The sequence below is a fragment of the Durio zibethinus genome, chromosome 11 (genome assembly GCF_047325235.1).
Source record: "Durio zibethinus cultivar Kanyao isolate XHJ-2024 chromosome 11, ASM4732523v1, whole genome shotgun sequence".
Classification (NCBI taxonomy): Eukaryota; Viridiplantae; Streptophyta; class Magnoliopsida; order Malvales; family Malvaceae; genus Durio; species Durio zibethinus.
The window spans coordinates 16,980,278-16,996,038 of NC_143172.1; the positions used below are offsets into that span (position 1 = coordinate 16,980,278).

Consider the following 15,761-nt stretch of genomic DNA (forward strand, 5'->3'; position numbering starts at 1 on the left):
TGTGTGTTAAGTCAAAGGATTAAGAAAGAGAAAAACAAAAAAAAAATTTAAAACACCATTTCTAAATAAAAAATAATTATGTATCAAGGTATAATTTCTCTTCAATTAGGAAACTACGAAAACCATCTTATTCTAAACCTTAGGCATTAAAACTATGCAAAATTAAGATTTGGTTTGCATAATAAAAAAAATCTAACATGTGGTATCAAAGCCTTTGGTTTAAAAGCTTGTGATTTTCTTTTAAAGATTACTTTATATATTTATTTTCTTTTATGATTTACTTTCATATTGTTATTTATTGTTAATTTTGTTTCACATTTTGTTAAGAATTTAGAATTTCAATACTTTCTACAAGTTAATAAGGGCATTGTAATATTCAATTATAGCTTACCAAAAGGTAAATAACAACTTAGTATCTTGCACAAATTTAACATGGTAATAAACCATAACTATTAATAAAGAAACGTATAAAATAAATGAATATAAATTTGTTAGATTAATGTATATCTATATATATAAAAGAATATATAATATATTAATTAAAGAAGATAATGTAAATAAAAGTTAGTAACTTTAGCATAATAAATGTAAGATGAAATAAATGAATGAAATTATTATGTTTTAATTGTTTTTAAAACTTATCACATTTTAAGTTTATCTTAGATGGATTTTTTTTGTTTTGTAAAGTTATTAAGGTTTACCTCTTTATGATCATTTTTATTATTAATATTAATAACACCTTCTGCATATGTAGATTTTGGAATATTAATAACACCTTTTGCATATGTATATTTTGGATTATTATATTAAAATAATTATTATGATTATTTATCTTGATATCTATAGTATGTCTAATTTGTTAGTCACCAAAGTGGCCAAATTGAAAAGTTTTTATAGATGTCAAATTCAATAAAATTCAATTACTCATGATTATGTGATGTTGTAAATGAGATGACATGACAATATATATTTATTGGGTAATTTGAAGTTCAATGATTATAAAAATATTTAAAGATCGCTCAAAGGTAGATTGGTTAATTTTATGATCATGAACATAATCATGGTTGATTAATATAATTCATTAAATTTTTGACATATCCAAAGATAGCAAGTATGTCTAATTTGAGTATATATAATTGCCAATTATGTGAAATCAAAATTAAGCATCAAATATGTTTATTGTTGTACACTATTGGATCACCCAAAAGAGAACCTCAATGTGCATTTAATGTTTATATGTGTGTTATTTGAATCTGTATCATGCATTTAAGTTGTCTATTTGGTAGCATCTATTCCCATTTCTTTTCATTCGCAAGCTTATCTATTATAAAGTTCAATAGGCATAATTTTTCTAAATGGTGGCAATAAGTCCAACATCATCTAGGTGTTTTGGATCTTGATTTGGCACTCCTTACTGATAAGCTTGTTGCTATTATTGATTATGGTAGTACTAAACAAAACTCTTTTCATAATGCTTGGGAAAAATCCAATAGACTGAGTTTAATATTCATGCGAATGATAGTAGCAAACAACATTAAGTTAACAATTCCTAAAACTGATAATGTTAAGGATTTTCTGAAGTTTGCGAACGATATGTCTCAATCTGACTCTACTAATAAGTCACTGCTAGGACATTAATGGGTATGTTAACTATCATGAATTTTGATAGTTCTCATACCATGCATGAGCATGTCATTAAAATATTAAACATAGTAGCAAGATTTAGATCAATGAGAATGAAAGTGAGTGAAAGTTTTCTTGTACAATTTATTATAAATTCCTTGCCTCTTGAGTATGGTCCATTCCAAATAAATTACAACACTATAAAGGATAACTAAAATATGACTGAAGTACAAAGTATGCTTATTCAAGAGGAAATAAGACTTAAGAAGCAAAGATTTCACTCAATTAATATCATGGGCCAACCAAGAACAAAAAAAAAAAAAAAAACCAATAAAGAAAAATGGAAAGGGCAATAAAGGACCACTAAAAATTAATGTGTCATATACCCAAATCTATAAGAAGGAACAAAAGAAGGATAAGTGTTGTTTCTACAAAAAGTCCAAAAACTATTAGAAAGATTGCCTAAAATGTAAGGCATGGTTTAAAAGTAAAGGTAAGTCTAGTACTTTCATATGTTTTGAATCAAATTTGCCAGAAGTTCCTTATAATACTTGGTGGATTGATTCTAGTTGCATCGCTCATATTTCAAATATGATACAGGGATTCCTTATGTCCTAAACCATAAATCCAAATGAAAATTTTGTTTCTATGAGAAACTAAGTCAAAGCTCCAATTGAAGCCATTGGAACCTACCATTTAAGTTTAAACACTAGACACCATTTAGATCTTTTTCAAACTTTTTATGTTCTTTCCATTTCTCAAAATTTAGTCTCTTTGTCCAAACTTTATATATCTAGATACTCCTTTTAAATTTGAAAATGGATGTTTTAGTTTATTTAAACATAATTATTTTATTGACTTTAGTATTCTATGTGATGGTTTATATAAATTAAATCTTGATAACCTTTTTACTAAAACCTAATTGACCTTGCATCATAATGTTGGTGCTAAACATGGTTTAATGAATGAAAATTCAGCTTACTTATGGCATAAACGTTTAGGATCATATATCTAAAGAAAAAATACAAAGATTGGTAAAGAATGAAATCCTTCCTAGTTTGGATTTTACTGATCTTGGTATTTGTGTGGATTATATTAAGAGACAACACACAAAACACATAATTAAGAAAGTAGTTACAAAAAGCACATGACTCTTTATGATTATACACATTGATATTTGTAGACCTTTTAATGTTTCATCATTTGGTGGAGAAAAGTATTTTATCACCTTTATTGATGATTTTTCATGTTATATTTATATCTATTTATTGCATGAAAAATCTCAGTTAGTAAATGCCTTAGAAGTATTTATTAATAAAGTTCATAGAAAATTAAACAATAAGGTAAAAATTTTCATATTTGACAAATGTGGTGAATATTTTGGAACGTATGATGAAAATAGATAATGTACTAGTCTGTTTGCTAAATTTCTTAAAATGCATGGTATATGTGCTTAATATACAATGCCAAGTACACCATAATAAAATGTTGTTTCAAAAAGATGTAATCATACTTTAATGGACATGGTTAAGAGTATGTTAAGTAATTCATCTTTACCTTTATCATTATGGATATATGCTTCTAAAATTGCCATGTATTTGTTAAATAGGGTTCTTAGTCAAGCAGTTCTGAAGACTCCTTTTGAATTGTGGATAGGAAAAAAACCCAATTTAAGACACCTGCATGTTTGGGGTTACCCAACAAAAGTAAGAATTTATAATCCACACAAAAAGAAACTAGATTCAAGAACAATTAATGGTTTATTAATTAGTTATCTAGAAAAATCCAAAGGGTATAAATTTTAATTTCCTAGTCTCAATACAAGAATTGTTGAAATTGGAAATGCTTGGTTCATTGAAAATGATTAAACGAGTGGAAATGTGAATTATGCAAAGTAGCACTTCCTAAAGTTAGAATGCAAATTCATTTACCTATAACTTCTTTTCAAATCGTTGTTCCTACAATTGTTAAATTGTTTAACAACTTACAAGAATAACAAATAAAAGATCAAACACCCCATAATGAAATTGTTACCAATGAACATGTAGTAAATGAACCATATGAGGTAGCATTAAGAAGGCTTTAAGCGTAAAAGAGATCTACTATTTCTAATGAATATGTGGTTTATCTATAAGAGTCAGAATTTGACTTAGGAATTGATTAAGATCTAGTTTCATTTTCACAGGGCATAGAAAATGTTAATTATAGCAAATGATTAAATGCCATGAAAGAAGAGTTGAAATCAATTAATTATAATGATGTTTAGAATTTTGTTGAATTGCCTAAATATTGTAAAATAGTTGGGTGTAAATGGTTCTTCAAGACCGAATGCAACCTAAATGGTAATATTGAATGATACAAAGCTAGACTTGTTACCAAAGGTTTTACTCAAAAAGATGGGATTGACTCTAAAGAGACCTTTTTTTTAGTTTCTAAAAAAGACTCATTTATAATTATTATGGCAATAGTGGCTCATTATGACTTAGAGCTACATCAAATAGATGTGAAAATAGTTTTTCTAAATGGGAGTTTAGAGGAAAAAGTTTACATTGACTAACCCAAAAGATTTTCAGTCAAAGAAAAGGAACACATGGTGTGTAAACTTAAGAAGTCAATATATGGACGTAAACAAGCTTCTCGACAATGGTATCTTAAGTTCAATGATACTATTACTTTCTTTGGATTTAAAGAAAACACTATTGATTATTGTATATATCTAAAGGTCTGTGGGAGTAAGTTTATGCTTTTGATTCTGTATGTTAATGATATTTTACTTGTTACTAATGATCTTGGCTTATTGCATAAGACTAAGAAATTTCTCTCTAAAAATTTTAAAATGAAAGATATGGGTGAGGCATCCTATGTAATTGGAATTGAAATACTTCATGATAGATCACAAGGATTGTTAAAATTGTCTCAAAAAACATATATTAATAAAATTTTAGAGAGATTTAAAATAGAAAAGTGTCTAGCAAGTGTTGTTCCAATTTAAAAAAGGAGATAATTTAGCCTTATGCAATGCTCAAAGAATGAATTGGAACACAAACAAATGAAACAAATTCCTTATGCATCTATTTTTGGAAGCTTGATATATGCCCAAACTTGTACCAGACCAAACATTAGTTTTAATGTCAAAATGTTGGGTAGGTATAAAAGTAATATAGGATTAGATCATTGGAGAGCTGCAAAGAAAGTGTTAAGATACTTACAAGGAACGAAAGATCACATACTTATAAGAGGTCTGATCCTCTTGAGGTAATAGAATATTCAAATTCAGATTTTGCTAAGAGCTATTTGTTTCTTTTAATTGATGGAGTGATCTCATGAAAAAGTGAGAAGCAATCTATCATTGCTACATTCACTATAGAAGCTGAGTTTGTGGCATGCTTTAAAGCCACTGTTCATGGTTTATGGCTGCAGAACTTTATTTTAAAACTTGAAATTGTCAACAATATTGCCAAGCCATTGAAAATTTACTGTGATAATGTCACCATAGTTTTTTTTTTTCTAAAAATGACAAGTGTTTAAAAGGTACTAAACACATGGAATTGAAATACTTTGTCATTAAAAAAAAACTCTAGAAACAAAAAGTGTCAATTGAATATATTAGCACCAATCTTATGGTTGCAGCTTTGTTAACAAAACGTTTGCCACCAAAGACATTTAATGAACATGTCAAAAGAATAGGCATTATTGAAAACCATTATTGACATTATGGTAAAGTTTTATGTTCTTTATGAATTTGACACTCTAAGCTCCTTTAAGTACTATTTTTGATATATTAATGCATCATGTTCCATTATATTAGTATATATACATAATTGAATAATATGAATATAAATAGGATTTGTCTCTAACAAAGATATTATTGAACATTATGGCATATCTAATTAAAGGGTCATGTTAAGTATATAACTAATAATATGATACATAGAAGGAATTATGTCAAGTTAATGACATACAACCACTATGATCATTATTAGTTTTTACGTAATGATGATTTATGATTTGATCAACTTAAGAAATAACTTAACTTATATTTTGCACATTACATTTTATTATTAAACTATAAAGTTCGATAATATCATGTAAGCTAAGTGAAAGAATGTTAGATATTATGACCTACATGTTATTATTTAACTTAAGTAAATAAACATTTATTTATGGTTTAATCCACTTATGTAAATAGTTCAGGTTATTGAATGTTATTAAAGCAAAGGTTTTGTTTAATTAACGAATGTAAACAAAACTTTTGCTTAATAAATGTAATTAAAACAAAAAAGTTTTAATTATAATGGATGACAGTTTTGTTTTGTTTATGAAACAATTAATGAATGCAATTAAAACAAAAAAAAAATTTGTTTAAAATTTATACAGTGATGGAATGTATGAATTGAATGGCATTAATGAATAAAAAAATTACTTGACTCTTTCTACCTATAAATTAATACATTTTATCCATCAAGAATGTGTGTTAAGTCAAAAGGTCAAGAGAGAGAAAAATAAAAAAAAAATTATAAAACATCATTTTTAAATAAAAAAATTATGGATCAAGGTATGATTTCTCTTCAATTAGGAAATTATGAAAATCATTTTATTCTAAAACCTTGGATATTAAGACTATGCAAAATTAAGATTTAGTTTGTAGAATAAAGAAAAATCCAACATATTTATCCTTTCTTTCAAGACCCAAATCCTAGCCTATGTTACATGCTCTGAAAGTTCATTTTGATCAAGCATGAATGTTTAAACTGAAGAACTTTCCTTCATGGAATCACTGTATAACATATCGAGTCTTTCACCCTCTTTCTCTACCCGACTACCTATTTGAACCATTAACTCTTTTTGGATACTTTAGTGCATGATGGCACAATTGAAAAAAAAATTGAAAAAAGAATGTGACTCAAGGGTGAAAACTCCAAAAAGGGTAATCTAAAACAAATTTAAAAGTCATGAAACCAATTCTAAGCATAAGAAGTAAAAGAAGCTAACATGAAGCCATCTAAATTTTCAAAAAATCCAAAAATGTTGATACCTTGGAAGTGTGAAATCCATTAAAGGGATTGATATTAAAAATTTGAGCTTTTTTCTCGTTTTAAAATGACCTTTTAAAATTCTGAATTTATCATAGATGACCTTGACATATATCAAAATGTCATATTTGAGGATTAAAGAAAGCATCAAATATATTTGGTTTTCAAGGAATTCATTGTTTTTGCAAAATTAATGTTTCATTGGTCTAGAAGGAAAAGCATACATCTCTTACATCCCCCTCAAGTTGTGAAGCCTTCTTGAATGAATTGAAACCTTGGCATGTTGAACCATTCAATCTATTTGAAATAGATCACCATTTTTCATTCATAATTGTGAATATCAATTCTCAAGAGACTTGAAAGTCACGTTTTGGAATGTTTCATTTTCTTTGATCATGAAATTTAATTATGTGGGCCAATTTTGTTAGTAAATTCTGTATTATCTATTAGGCATTTTTGTAAATAATAAAAAGATCAATTTTGGTGTAAGAGAAAACTTAGTCTTGATGAGAATTTTGTCAATACAAAATGAGTTTTGATTTACGAAATAATTTTTTATTTTTTCTTCTTTTTTGAAAAACCAATTTTTTTTTAGAATAAATGAGATATTTTTAATAAAAGGGTGAATAAGTACAAATGATAGTGGGGCAAGAAAACATGAAATGAGACACATTTGTGATTAAGTAGCAAGAACATGATTAGTTTTGATAATGTGAATAAAAATGTCAAAATGAAAAAAGAGTCAGTGAATCTTTGTTGAAAAGAGAAAAATCATGACAAAAATAGATGTGAGAATAAGAAAGAAGATGGGAAGGAATAGAAAGGAAAATCTTTTGGAATTCGATGAGGAAAGAGGAATAATGAATGATATAGAATTGAAAAGAAAAGAATTTTACAAACAAAAAGAATGATTTTTTTAACAACATTTGCATCAATGGTAGGGAATTTTGCATCGTATTAGCAAGGGGCATAACATTTTCACCATTAGTAAGGATATTTGTATTTGCATCTTTATAGGGGCATTTGCATCATAGAAATGATGGATGCATGTTTGTGGCATTCGCATTTACATACGAACATTGGCATTTACATCTTTAGCTATAATTGTCAATTTTGAGAACTTAAAAAAGAAATTTCACGTCTTTCTAAGTTACGAAAAAGAAAGGATAAGAAAGAAATTGAAAATAATGAAAATGGGTAAATGTAAAAATGAGGATTTTTTTAGATGATATCAAAATCATTTGCATTGGTTATTTTATATACGTGGACAAAATTTGCTTTTAAGTACTTATTGAATATTATATGATGATATTGCAAATGTGCTTAAGTATTCATATTATTGTAGTATATTATGTTGGAAATGTGATATGGAAATGGCCTCATTAATATTGCTTTAGGATTGAAAATTCTGCTTGTTTTTAAGATGAGCCAAATTTGAAAAGTTGTCTTGAAAATAAAAGGAGCCGTTTCAAATTGATTTTCAAAATTTCTAACTAATTAAGGAAAAGTTTTTCAAAGCAAATTTATCTTAAGTTTTATCATATCAAAAAGGGAGAAATTGTTAGTTTTGAATTGATATATGGTTTTGATATAACAACACATTAAGCTAAATTTATTATTTTCAGATTTACTCAATTAATAATTTTCCTTAACATCATTTTTAAATCAATTCTTTAAAAATTTACTAAATATTATTGGACCTTAATTTTACTCAACAATTCATACTTTTAAATGAATATCATTTATAAAAATATGTTTGAGAAAAATCAACTTTTTTCCTTGAAAAAAATGTGAAAATATGCAATTATGGGAAAAAAGGGTCGATCCCATCATGTATAGGATCGATCCCCCATTTTTGAAATGCTTTGCCATTGTTTTGTAAACATGACGATCAATCCCCTTAAGTAAAAATGTTATCCCCTATTTTTCAAGCTAAAAGATCGATCCCATGAGGTCAGAATGCTCCTCCCTTATTTTTTTAAGCTAATGGATTGATCCTATGACCAATCCCCTCTGTATAATGGCTATATTGTTAAGCTTGAGACCCTCATGTAGAAAATTTGAAATTAGTCTAAAATTAGAAGAAACAACAACTATTTCTCAAATCAAATGACTCATAACAGTTAGAAATAAAAAACACACATAAAAAAAAGCTTCCAACATGTTCAAGAGCAAGATAATACATTCAAAGCATCTCAAGTCAAGATCTACCTTTTCTAAAGCATTCAAAAAGCAAAAATCCAATCCTTGTATTACCCAGGCCAAAATTCTTATTGTATAATCTCATCATCTTTGTTTTTAAATTTAGCAAACACCCACATATTAGAGATTCTTACCAATTTGCAAAGCTTTTGTATTCAAAGGAGATTTGTGAGTAAGAAGTGTGGAATCCTCTTTAGAGTTTTGTTGTGAGATTGGGTAGAATCTTACAAAAAGGTAGAGGTTACTATCTTGAATCTTGAAAAGATAGAGCTTGTAACTTGTAAAACAACTATTTGCTAGTGGATATAAAGCTTGACTAGGAAAGTTAAAGGAGAAGACGTAATCACCTTGTTGGAGAAAGGTCAAACTTCTATATACAATTGTGTTTGATTTTCTTTCCCTACTCTTTTATTGCTTAGTATCACATATTCCACTTGCATTATCAATTTCATAGTATTCAATTTTATGTTTGTTTAAAATTTTAATAATCCAATACCCCATGTTTGATTACTTTACATATTTAAGCTAACATTAAGAATTTTGAAAAATATTTTTTTTTGTATTTCTAATAAAGACCACATTTTTATCTTAAAAACTTTGTTTTTATTGAATTTGAAAAATAAACTTTTAATTTTCAACAAAAAATACATTTTTATCTTAAAAATACTGTTTTTGTTGAATTATGAAGATTAAATAAAAAGCAACATATAAAATTGCTACGTTTCTAAGGTAAATAATGTTATCTATACATTTTGAAAATGTAATTAAGTGTAAAAATTTCACTTCCTTCCAAAAACTTAAAAAACCTCAAGAAGAATTTTTTATTCCTTTACTTTTTTTCCTTTTTGATATTACTGTAAATATAAAACTATTGATATGAGGAAAAAATTTTCAACCAAACTAAAAAAATCATATAACAAAAAATTATATTCCAAAAAAATAACTACAAAAAAAGTGATCCCAATTAGTTAATCCAAAAAAATAATTACCAAAAAAAGTGATCCCAACCAAATGTCCCTAAGATTTAATAGCAAAATCCTTAATACGATTGCTAAGGGTTCAACCTAAGCCTTCGACCAAACTAAAGAATGAGATAACGAAAAATTAAATTTTGAAAAAACTAATTACAAGGAAAGTGATCTACCCAAACACTTCTAAGGTAGAGTTTGATGTTTTTCATAAAACAATCATGGTAATGTAATTACCATGGCGATCTTATTACCAAGATGATTTTAACACTTGCAATTTAAAATCATTTTATTTGGTTAACAATGATTAATTCTTATAAATTAATAATTAATATATTTAGTATTACTAAAAACCAAATATTATTATGTTTAAAGGTATCAAAATAACAATGCATATTATAATAGTTACACAAATTAATAATTTAAAAGTTGTTTAAAAATAATAATTTGTAAAATATTAATAATATTTATTTTATAACAAAATATAATTAAATTATTAAATTAATAAATATATTTATGGATAGATAAATTAATTTTTATAATATTAATTATGTAAAAAAAATTTTGAATTAAAAAAATCAATCTATTAAATTCATAATAAAATAAAAACAAAAATATTATATTATATATAAAATTTTAAAAAAATTTTAAAAAAATACACAAACTATTTTGAACTTGTTAGAATGAAATTAATTTTAAAAGATAAAATTTTATAATGTAAACTAATTATAATTTTAAAATGTAGTAAATTTTTAAAATGGATAAAATTATTTGTTATTAATTTTATACGTCATTAATTATTGTTAATTTTATATATTGCTTTATTTCGATTATAAATTTTTTTTACCATTTTGTATGAAAATTATATAACATTCAAAAATAATGATTTGATCACTCTCAGTGATAAAATATCATTGTCACGAGAGTAATAAAAGATCACAATCATGTAAGATAAAATATTACAGTCACGTTAAATCATTGAATGCATATGAAACAAGTAATTTGTTAGCTTTATAAATGAGATGGTGAGCCAAGAGGGGTTGAATTGGATTTCTCCAAGCTATTCCTAAACAATGATTTCAAAGTAATTAAATGAAAAATTAAAAACAATATCAAAATATGATGCAAATAACAATAAATTGATAATCTTAAACCAAATGTAAGGTAAAGAGATAGGGATAGAGAAATCAAATACAAGAATTTATAGAGGTTCGATTTTTCTCTACAAGGCACCTACGTCCTCTCTTCTTGGTTGTTTATACTAAGGCTTCAATCCACTAATCTTGAATTGAAATTACAACCTTATCTTTTTCTCTCTAAGGCTTAAGATAAAAACCTTACATACTTTAATTTTTAGGCTAAATAGCAACTTTTAATTCCATAAATTTAAGAGGATACCTCACCTCTTGATTACAAAAAACTTAATGAAAATGCAAACTTAGAACACCTCTCAAAGGCTAAATGCTTGCTTAATGAAGTACAAAGAAATTTGATGAATGAATCAACAACAATGATTTGGATACAAAAATATAGACTTTAAAGCTCTAAAACTCTTGATTTTTTTGAGAAAATGAATATATGACTTTTTTTATCTTGCTCTCTTAATTCATCAACCTTTTTATCGTATTGGAGTGGCCAATATATAAAGAAATTAAAGAGCTCGCCATTGGGGATGCTTGGGAGAAGAAAATAGTTGTTGAAAGCTTGAGAAACTAGCCATTGTGCACATCCTGGGCATGACCCGATCAATCCCTTCCATGAGGGGATCGATTAGTTCATGTTTTATGCCATTTACGCCTTACAAATAACACTACCTAATCGATCCCTTTATGTAGGGGATCGATTGGCTCAAGAGGGTCATCGATCCTCTATATAGGGTGATTGATCCTTTCTTGCCTTTTTAACATAAAAGTTGCTTCTGTAAGAAAAATCAATCGATCCATTCCCTAAGGGGATCGATCCTGTCCATGGCTGTGTGGTTATCTTTTATTTTACACTCTAATCACTAATTTGATCATATCTTGAGTTATACAAATTCAAATCACAAATTGTTTGAAGATTTAGAAACTAGACTTAAAGGGCTTTTTATCAATATAAAATTCATCACCTAATTCATTGTATACAAATTATAGTAAATTTTCAAATCTACCCCTTATGCAGTTTTTAGACTACTACAAAAAGTCTAAAAAAAATTCAAAATCTTTTCTTAGAAAATTTGAATTTTGATTTTGTTTAATCTATTAGAAAGTAGACTCAAAGAGCTTTCCAACCATATAAAATTTAAATATTAAAGCTCTGTGAATTAATACAAAAAAATAAAACAAGTTCAATGTTGAAAAACTTTGTTCTTGTAAAACAACTTTATTAAGTTAATCTATTTCTCAAAACCAATATTATTAAAATTGTATTAAGTCCAAAATGAATAAGTTCACTTTAAAAATAACAATTGGACTTTCATTTAGGCTCAAATAAACAATCTTTAAAAATAAATTTGGTTTAAGAAATATGAAAATAAAGAAATGTTTGTTTCCACTATGAAAAATATATTATTTATTTAGTACCAAAATATAAAACTTAAGAACATGTACTAAATAATTTTTTTTTAAAATTTTGATCAAACTTATTTAGCTTAATGTTTTGTCATTTCAAAATAAGGATTAATTCAAGACTAACATAATTTAATCACTATTATTTTTAAAATGATCATCTCAAACACTATCTAAAGGTTTAATAGCAAATACCTTAAACACTATTTAAGGGTTTATTGGTCATATTTGGTACATAAGATGACAATAGGATAGGATTTAATGATATTATAAATAAGATTAAATTAAATAATATTATCCTATCTTATATTTGATATGTGTAAAAATTAAGATAGAATAATTTATTTATTGATCAAAATTATCTTTTTTCAAATTTTATATAATTTAAATTATTGATGTAATTTTTAAAAATATAATAAAATATTTAAATTAAAACCCATGGATTAAAAATAATCATTTCTACTTTAAAAATTTTGAATTATCATATACAAAAGGGGTAATAATTCTCTTTGTAATTCTATCTCTTTTTAATTAAATACAAATTAAATATAATATAAAATGATTATCATGTTATTCTATCAATCATCTTATACACCAAATATTACTTAAGAGCAAAAACCCACCAAACATGACCTACAAGCAAAAACCTTGAGGTGACTGGTAAGGGTTGAACCCAAGCCCTCAATAGGGCTGCCCCGGCTTCAACTAAGTTAGACTTGATGACTCGAACATAATCGTAATTGGAGCCCTATGCGCCCGGACAATCTCGATTGCAGCCCACTGGAGCCCCAATGCGACCATTAACCAATACAATCGAAGTTGGAGACCCAATGCGACTGAGACATCAAACCATGCAAGAACAAAGTGACCAAAACAGGATCTGGTGGCAGTTGAGTGGTTTGGCCAAAACAGGGTCCGGTGGCAGTTGAGTGGTCTGCCCAAAACAGGGTTTGGTGGCTGTTGAGAGCTCCAATCATGCCACATCCGAGCTTCCCCAACCTTTATTATGTCACAAGCTCGTGGTGGCAAAGAAGTTTGGTGTAACTGGGCCAATAATAATGCTTAGACATGGGAAAAGGTATAGTAATACTGAATGCTTAGACATGAATAATCATGCTTGGACATAAGAAAATGTATAATAATATTGAATGTTACGATGATATACGGTCGCTGTGGATTAATTAGCTCACAAATAATTATATTGTTGATTACTTTAATCAAAGTGCAATTAACCAAAGTTGCAATTTGTTTAGATGACCTAAATAGCTTTCTTAGATAAATGATCCCCTTACTCGTAAAAAGAATGATTCAAACGGCCATCTATCCATTATCAAAATTCCAATTGTAAACAAGAACAAAAAATGGAACTCCCACATTGGCGGTGCCAGTGAGAAGGTATTTTGCTTTTCTTTTTTTTCTTTTTTTATTTAAACACTCAGAATTACCATCACCACAAATTGAAAAAAGAAAGAAATTTAAAAAAAAAAGAAAGAAAAAGCTGGTAGCTATAATCAGATCAGCCGGTTGCAACCATCAATGCTCATGCACCAGGAGCTGCATCTTTTACCTTGCTTTGCAAGTAACCACCATATTCGATAGCACAGTCCTTGACATGGCTGGCGGTGTCATATATCCTGCTCCGCGCATAGTCAACCCTGTCTGAACCTGGTGGGCGCATGCCTCTCAAGTAGCGATACATCCAACATAACCCTGCCACGGCCACGATTCCGATACCGCATGCTGACAAGAACCCGGCTATGGTGGCAAAGAGCAAGGTGCCTACTGGGAACCATATGGGGCTAGAAAGGAGGATCAGTGGCATAAAAAAGATGAAGCCAAGAATGGCGGCGGTGACGGTGATTGAAGCGGAAACGACGAGGGTTAAAAAACCAAGAACTTGGGTGGAGTTTGGTGCATGAGTTTGGATTTTTTGTAAGAAAGTGGAGGCTGTGGCGGTGGGGTGAGGTCTTGGGGCTCTCTGCTGGTTAGGATTACGCTCAGGCTCAGCCATGCTTGAGAGCTCAAAGGGTGAAAGGAAAGGGGAAGGGGAAGATTTGAGAAAGAGTGTAATTAGTTAATGTGTTAAAAGGTAAGGAGAAAGACTAGGCTTTGGTTACAGGTGTGCTGCGGAAGTTCAGTTTCTGGAGACATGCAAGGGACACACGTGGAGAAGCCATTGAGTTTTAGCAGTCCTAGATATGGGTGCGAGGCCACTGACTTTTTCTTTTTTTGTTAGATTTTGGCTGGTGTCGATTTAACTCAATTACCTACTTTTAGTTGAGAAAAATGTTGTGTTTAGCTGGTCTTGTACAAGGTCCGGCTACTCGCCCAACTCCAAAACTCACTAATTGTTTGAAAGAATTTGGACATTAATTTATATTTGTTAAAAAAGTATAGACTTGAATTTTAAGTTCATTTAAGAGACGGATTTAACTATGAACATAATATTTAAAGCTCAAACTCAATTTAATTTAATAATTATTTATATATTTTTTTATTTATAATTATATTATATAAAAATAAATAATTATTAAATAATATATGTTTATACATGAATATCTTATATTTACGTATGCTTAACTCTAGACCTATTTAAGGATCAATTATTTTTCTAAACTTAAAGGTCTATTCAAGCTTTGAAAGGATTTGAATAAAAAATTAAAATTCATTAAATAGATTTTAGTATAATTTTTAGATCCATTTAAAATTTAGGTCTGATTTTAGACAAAAGATTTAAAACCCTAATCTGACTCGGTCCAATTTAAATTCAAATAAATAAATATTATTTATATATATGTGAATTATATATAAATTAATTCACATATTTATAAAAAATAAAAAATAAAAATCATATTTTTTATTTTTAATTTTTATATAATTTTTATTTTTAATTTTTACATATATAATTTTTATTTTTAATTTTTACATATATAATTTTTATTTTTAATTTTTATATATATGTGAATTAAATATAATCCTATTAAACTTAATTTAATCACATTTTTTAATTTTTTATTATATAAATTAAGTTTAATGGGTAGGTTTGAATTTTTTTTTTTAATTTGAGTCGGATTTGAAAAATTTTTGAGATTTGAAATCAGATCAAGTTGGGCTTAGACAAGCATATAAACTATTAATAATAAGTATGCACTCGATCTGAATTATTTGGATAAATTGACTGATAAACAAAAAGAAAACCTTAAAAATGGGTCACCTACAAAGTATTCCAAAACACTTAAGTTCTCTATACTTCAAAAGAAAAGGTGATATACCTAGGAGAAAAAGGAAGAAATTAAGAACTCTCATCTTAGTAGGAGATTATAAGTCTAGAGTCCAAATCTTTTCTTTTTCTTTGAATATATATATATATATATATATTTGGAGGATGG

The 15,761-nt window shown here is 27.4% G+C and overlaps 1 pseudogene; it reads right to left on the bottom strand.

Annotated features, from left to right (window-relative positions):
* Positions 1-13,691: 13,691 nt before the first annotated feature.
* On the bottom strand, positions 13,692-14,552 carry LOC111290210 (oleosin G pseudogene; annotated as a pseudogene).
* Between the last annotated feature and the right edge of the window lie 1,209 nt (positions 14,553-15,761).